The sequence below is a fragment of the Oncorhynchus clarkii genome, chromosome 3 (genome assembly GCF_045791955.1).
Source record: "Oncorhynchus clarkii lewisi isolate Uvic-CL-2024 chromosome 3, UVic_Ocla_1.0, whole genome shotgun sequence".
Lineage (NCBI taxonomy): Eukaryota > Metazoa > Chordata > Actinopteri > Salmoniformes > Salmonidae > Oncorhynchus > Oncorhynchus clarkii.
In genome coordinates this window covers 38993526-38999736 of record NC_092149.1, presented here as the reverse complement: position 1 = coordinate 38999736, position 6211 = coordinate 38993526, and positions in this window count along the sequence as shown.

Genomic DNA, 6211 nt, shown 5'->3' with positions numbered 1-6211 from the left:
GGGACCAAAGTAACAAAGCCTACCATCAGTAACACACTACGCCGCCAGGGACTCAAATCCTGCAGTGCCAGACGTGTCCCCCTGCTTAAGCCAGTACATGTCCAGGCCCATCTGAAGTTTGCTAGAGAGCATTTGGATGATCCAGAATAAGATTGGGAGAATGTCATATGGTCAGATGAAACCAAAATATAAATTTTTGGTAAAAACTCAACTCGTCGTGTTTGGAGGACAAAGAATGCTGAGTTGCATCCAAAGAACACTATACCTACTGTGAAGCACGGGGGTGGAAACATCATGCTTTGGTGCTGTTTTTCTGCAAAGGGACCAGGACGACTGATCCGTGTAATTTTGAGTGAAAACCTCCTTCCATCAGCAAGGGCATTGAAGATGAAACGTGGCTGGGTCTTTCAGCATGACAATGATCCCAAACACACCGCCCGGGCAACGAAGGAGTGGCTTCGTAAGAAGCATTTCAAGGTCCTGGAGTGGCCTAGCCAGTCTCCAGATCTCAACCCCATAGAAAATCTTTGGAGGGAGTTGAAAGTCTGTGTTGCCCAGCAACAGCCCCAAAACATCACTGCTCTAGAGGAGATGATCTGCATGGAGGAATGGGCCAAAATACCAGCAACAGTGTGTGAAAACCTTGTGAAGACTTACAGAAAACGTTTGACCTCTGTCATTGCCAACAAAGGGTATATAACAAAGTATTGAGATAAACTTTTGTTATTGACCAAATACTTATTTTCCACGATCATTTGCAAATAAATTCATAAAAAATCCTACAGTGTGATTTTCTGGATTTCTTTTTTCTCATTTTGTCTGTCATAGTTGAAGTGTACGGATGATTGTGGACTTCAGGAAACAGCAGAGGGAACACCCCTCTATCCACATTGATGGAACAGTAGTGGAGAGGGTAGTAAGTTAAGTTCCTCGGCGTACACATCACAGACAAACTGAATTGGTCCACTCACACAGACAGCATCGTGAAGAAGGCGCAGCAGCGCCTCTTCAACCTCAGGAGGCTGAAGAAATTCGGCTTGTCACCAAAAGCACTCACAAACTTCTACAGATGCACAATCGAGAGCATCCTGGCGGGCTGTATCACCGCCTGGTACGGCAACTGCTCCGCCCACAACCGTAAGGCTCTCCAGAGGGTAGTGAGGTCTGCACAACGCATCACCGGGGGCAAACTACCTGCCCTCCAGGACACCTACACCACCCGATGTCACAGGAAGGCCATAAAGATCATCAAGGACAACAACCACCCGAGCCACTGCCTGTTCACCCCGCTATCATCCAGAAGGCGAGGTCAGTACAGGTGCATCAAAGCTGGGACCGAGAGACTGAAAAACAGCTTCTATCTCAAGGCCATCAGACTGTTAAACAGCCACCACTAACATTGAGTGGCTGCTGCCAACACACTGACTCAACTCCAGCCACTTTAATAATGGGAATTGATGGGAAATGATGTAAAATATATCACTAGCCACTTTAAACAATGCTACCTAATATAATGTTTACATACCCTACATTATTCATCTCATATGTATACGTATATACTGTACTCTATATCATCTACTGCATCTTTATGTAATACATGTATCACTAGCCACTTTAACTATGCCACTTTGTTTACATACTCATCTCATATGTATATACTGTACTCAATACCATCTACTGTATCTTGCCTATGCTGCTCTGTACCATCACTCATTCATATATCCTTATGTACATATTCTTTATCCCCTTACACTTGTGTCTATAAGGTAGTAGTTTTGGAATTGTTAGCTAGATTACTTGTTGGTTATTACTGCATTGTCGGAGCTAGAAGCACAAGCATTTCGCTACACTCGCATTAACATCTGCTAACCATGTGTATGTGACAAATAAAATTTGATTTGATTTGATGATGAAAATTACAGGCCTCTCTCATCTTTTTAAGTGGGAGAACTTGCACAATTGGTGGCTGACTAAATACTTTTTTGCCCCACTGTATATGTATATCTCTCTATATATACATAAACTCAGCACAAAAATGTATGTCCCCTTTTCAGGACCCTGTCTTTCAAAGATAATTTGTAAAAATCCAAATAACTTCACAGATCTTCATTGTAAAGGGTTTAAACACTGTTTCACATGCTTGTTCAATGAACCATAAACAATTAATGAACATTTACCAGTGGAACGGTCGTTAAGACACTAACAGCTTAGGCAATTAAGGTCACAGTTATGAAAACTTAGGACACTGAAGAGGCCTTTCTACTGACTCTGAAAAACACCAAAAGAAAGATGCCCAGGGTCCCTGCTCATCTGCGTGAACATGCCTTAGGCATGCTGTAAAGGAGGCATGAGGACTGCAGATGTGGCCAAATAAATTGCAAATGTCCGTACAGTGAGACGCCTAAGACAGCACTACAGGGAGACAGGACGGACAACTGCTCGTCCTCGCAGTGGCAGACCATGTGTAACAACACCTGCATAGGATTGGTACATCCAAACATCACACCTGCGGGACAGGTACAGGATGGCAACAACAACTGCCCAAGTTACACTAGGAATGCATAATCCCTCCATCAGTGCTCAGACTGAGAGAGGCTGGACTGAGGGCTTGTAGGCCTGTTGTAAAGGCAGGTCCTCACCAGACATCACCGGCAACAACGTCGCCTATGGGGAAAACCCCACTGTCGCTGGACCAGACAGGACTGGCAAAAAGTGCTCTTCACTGACGAGTCACGTTTTTGTTTTTGATGGTCGGATTCACTTTTATCGTCAAAGGAATGAGCGTTATACCGTGCATTACTCTGGAGCAGGATCAATATGAAGGTGGAGGGTCCGTCATGGTTTGGGGCGGTGTGTCACAGCATCATCGGACTGAGCCTGTTGTCATTGCAGACAATCTCAACGCTGTGCGTTACAGGGAAGACATCTTCCTCCCTCATGTGGTACCCTTCCTATAGGCTCATCATGACATGACCCTCCATCATGACAATTCCACCAGCCATATTGTTAATTCTGTGAGTGATTTCCTGCAAGACAGGAATGTCAGTGTTCTGCCATGGCCAGCGAAGAGCCCGGATCTCAATCCCATTGAGCATGTCTGGGACCTGTTGGATCAGAGGGTGAGGGCTATGGCCATTCCCCCTAGAAATGTCTGGGAACTTGCAGGTGCCTTGGTGGAAGAGTGGGGTATCTCACAGCAAGAACTGACAAATCTGGTGCAGTCCATGAGGAGGAGATGCACTGCAGTACTTAATGCAGCTGGTGGCTTCACCAGATACTGACTGTTACTTTTGATTTTGACCCCCCCCCCCCTTTGTTCAGGGACACATTATTTCATTTCTGTTAGTCACATGTCTGTGGAACTTGTTCAGTTTATGTCTCAGTTGTTGAATCTTGCTATGTTCATACAAATATTTACACATGTTAAGTTTGCTGAAAATAAACGCAGTTGACAGTGAGAGGATGTTTCTTTTTTTGCCGAGTTAACATATCCTAAATATATATCCTAAATATATATCCTAAATATAGTTTCAGCTTTGTGAACAAGGAAAGACAGAGTTTGCTCTCTGAAAGGTTTCTTCAGTCGTTGCCCGTATATTGGTCTCAAAACACTGGCTGGCCACGCAATCTTTCTATTTCCCACACTCTATCTAGACAAGTCTCTCAGTCATATTGTTTGGCTACTTTTCACTCTCATATGCATCACAAATGCCATTGTAACATTTATATCAACCAACACCTGTCGCAGTAGTGCAAATATTAGACCGTGATTGCATTGTGTGATTAAAATGTTTTATTAAGAGAGTGAACGGTGAAACTTCCTGCCACCACACCCATTCTCCATTACTCTTTAGTGTATTTCGGAGGTCAGAGATTCCACTGCAGAGTAGTATGCAGCCTTGCTTGAGTTACAAAGTAAAGGTGACTTGAGAATAGAAATGACACATGGCACGGCCAAAGTACCAGATATTAGTACTGCTTTGTTTAGTGTTGGCAACTATATGCGTACTGGGGTATAATGTCCAGCTAGACGCCAGTGAAGCTATGACCTTTGCTCTGGGCTCATTCAACCAAAAATCTAACGAGTAGTATCTCTACAAAGTTCTTAACTTCAAGTACAAACTGCTTCAGGTGAGCTCGCCAGAGTTTCCCCTGAAATTGGGAGTGTATGCTGAGCACACACCTTTTGGTTGTATTGTTATAAAAATTCTCTAAGGTTCTGCTGTTTGTGTTTTCCATTGGTCACGTTGTAATGATAATGGTTGTCAGGGATCGCTGTAACCTACTGTATGTTGCTGTTAATTGTATGATTGTTACTGAACCAGTGAACTTGTTCTTGCCATTACAGATCATGATTGGAAAGGAATTCATCTTGAATGCACGGATCAGACTAACCAATTGCAAAAAGGGAGAGGTGCAGAAAGATAGTCCCTCTGGCACTGATAAAGCAATGGTGAAAACGAAGGTTTATCACTGCAAAGATTACTCAATTATAATAGCACCAGACTAACACAGTAATAGCCTATAGGACAACATAAATAACAATAGGTAACACTTAACTTGGCACCCAGCATCATAATACGTTATGACACGGTCATAACCATGTCATAACAGCTGAGTCCTAAACTGTCATAATATGGTCAAAACACTGTCAGGACACATATATTGAAATCTGTTGTGACATATATTGTTTCATGGCTGGTTATGACACCTACATAAGAGTGTTAAAACCCACAAAACCTGCCACGGTAGTTATTTTATGGCTGCTAATGACACCTACATAAAGGTTTCAAAACTCACTAAACCTACCACACAAGACAAAACATTCCATTTACATTTGACATTTGAGTCATTTAGCAGACGCTCTTATCCAGAGCGACTTCCTTTACACCATAGCCGACTTTTCAATATTATGTTTATGTTATGAAACATTTACTGAACTTGACCATTTTCAATTATTTGTGTAATTGTGCACAAATTGATGTCAGACATGCACCGACCCCAATGCTCTGTTGCTGATGACTGGGATGAATGCAGGAGAAGATTTCAGAAGCAGGACAAGACCTCCTTTTTTTTGACTGATGACTGACATAACGGCATGTATGTGATAGGCCCATATGATTATGATGGTCATAATGCTTCTTGACAGTATCATAAAGTGCATTTTCTTAGTCCAAGTAAAGTGACACAGGATGGTCATAATGCTTCTTGACAGTATCATAAAGTGCATTTTCTTAGTCCAAGTAAAGTGACACAGGATGGTCATAATGCTTCATGACAGTGTCATAAAGTGTATTTTCTACAAGTTATTTAAAATATGATGAGAAAAAAAAACATGACTTTGAAGAATTCATTACAACAACAACGGACTTAAGAAACACATTTTCAAACGAAAGGAAACTTCTTGACAGGGAAAAAAGACATTTGAATAAATGTGGGTTTTCACACTCTTATGTAGGTGTCATAGCCAAACATAAAATAACGCAATATATGTCAAAACAGGTGTAAATATATGGGTCATGACAGTGTTATGACCATAATGACAGGTTATGACAAGTTATGTCAGCTGTTATAACATATTATGACAGGGTTATGACTGTCATAACGTGTTATGAAGCTGGGTGTCAAGGAAAGTGTTAGTATGAAAGAATTATGTTTTGTGCAGTTGAACATTCTGTTATTTTTTCTAAGGAAACCTATTTATTCTGTTTCAAATGTTGGGGTGCCGCTTTGTAGTGTTGCTATACAAGAGCAAAATGGTGTTGACCCAGAATGTTTGCAAACCAATGTAAAATGAGTCCCTGAAGCATCAAAATGTCTAGTCATTCTCTGGTGACTGGTCTGAATTTGATTGTAGCCTAGCTAAACTACTATTATTGTGTAAATGTCATTAAATGCCATAGTTTGGGTCTTGGGACTACAAATGATTTAATGTTCTAGATTATTGAAAACAAATCTCTGTGAATACATTTGGTTACGCTTTTTTTTGTGTCAAAGGGTCATTTTGTGAGAGGGGAGCCCAGGCCTGAAAGGAACCCTTGGCACCATTTTGCGTTGACCTTTAGTGTTCAGTGATTGCAGATCTGTAAAACGCAGAAAGGTGTAAGCAATAAGGCGTAGTCTCCCCGAATCTTGTTATATTACCATATTGCTTGCGCCTATCCCGTTTTAATAGATGTGCAAACCTCAAGAGAGTAGGACATTGGAGGTG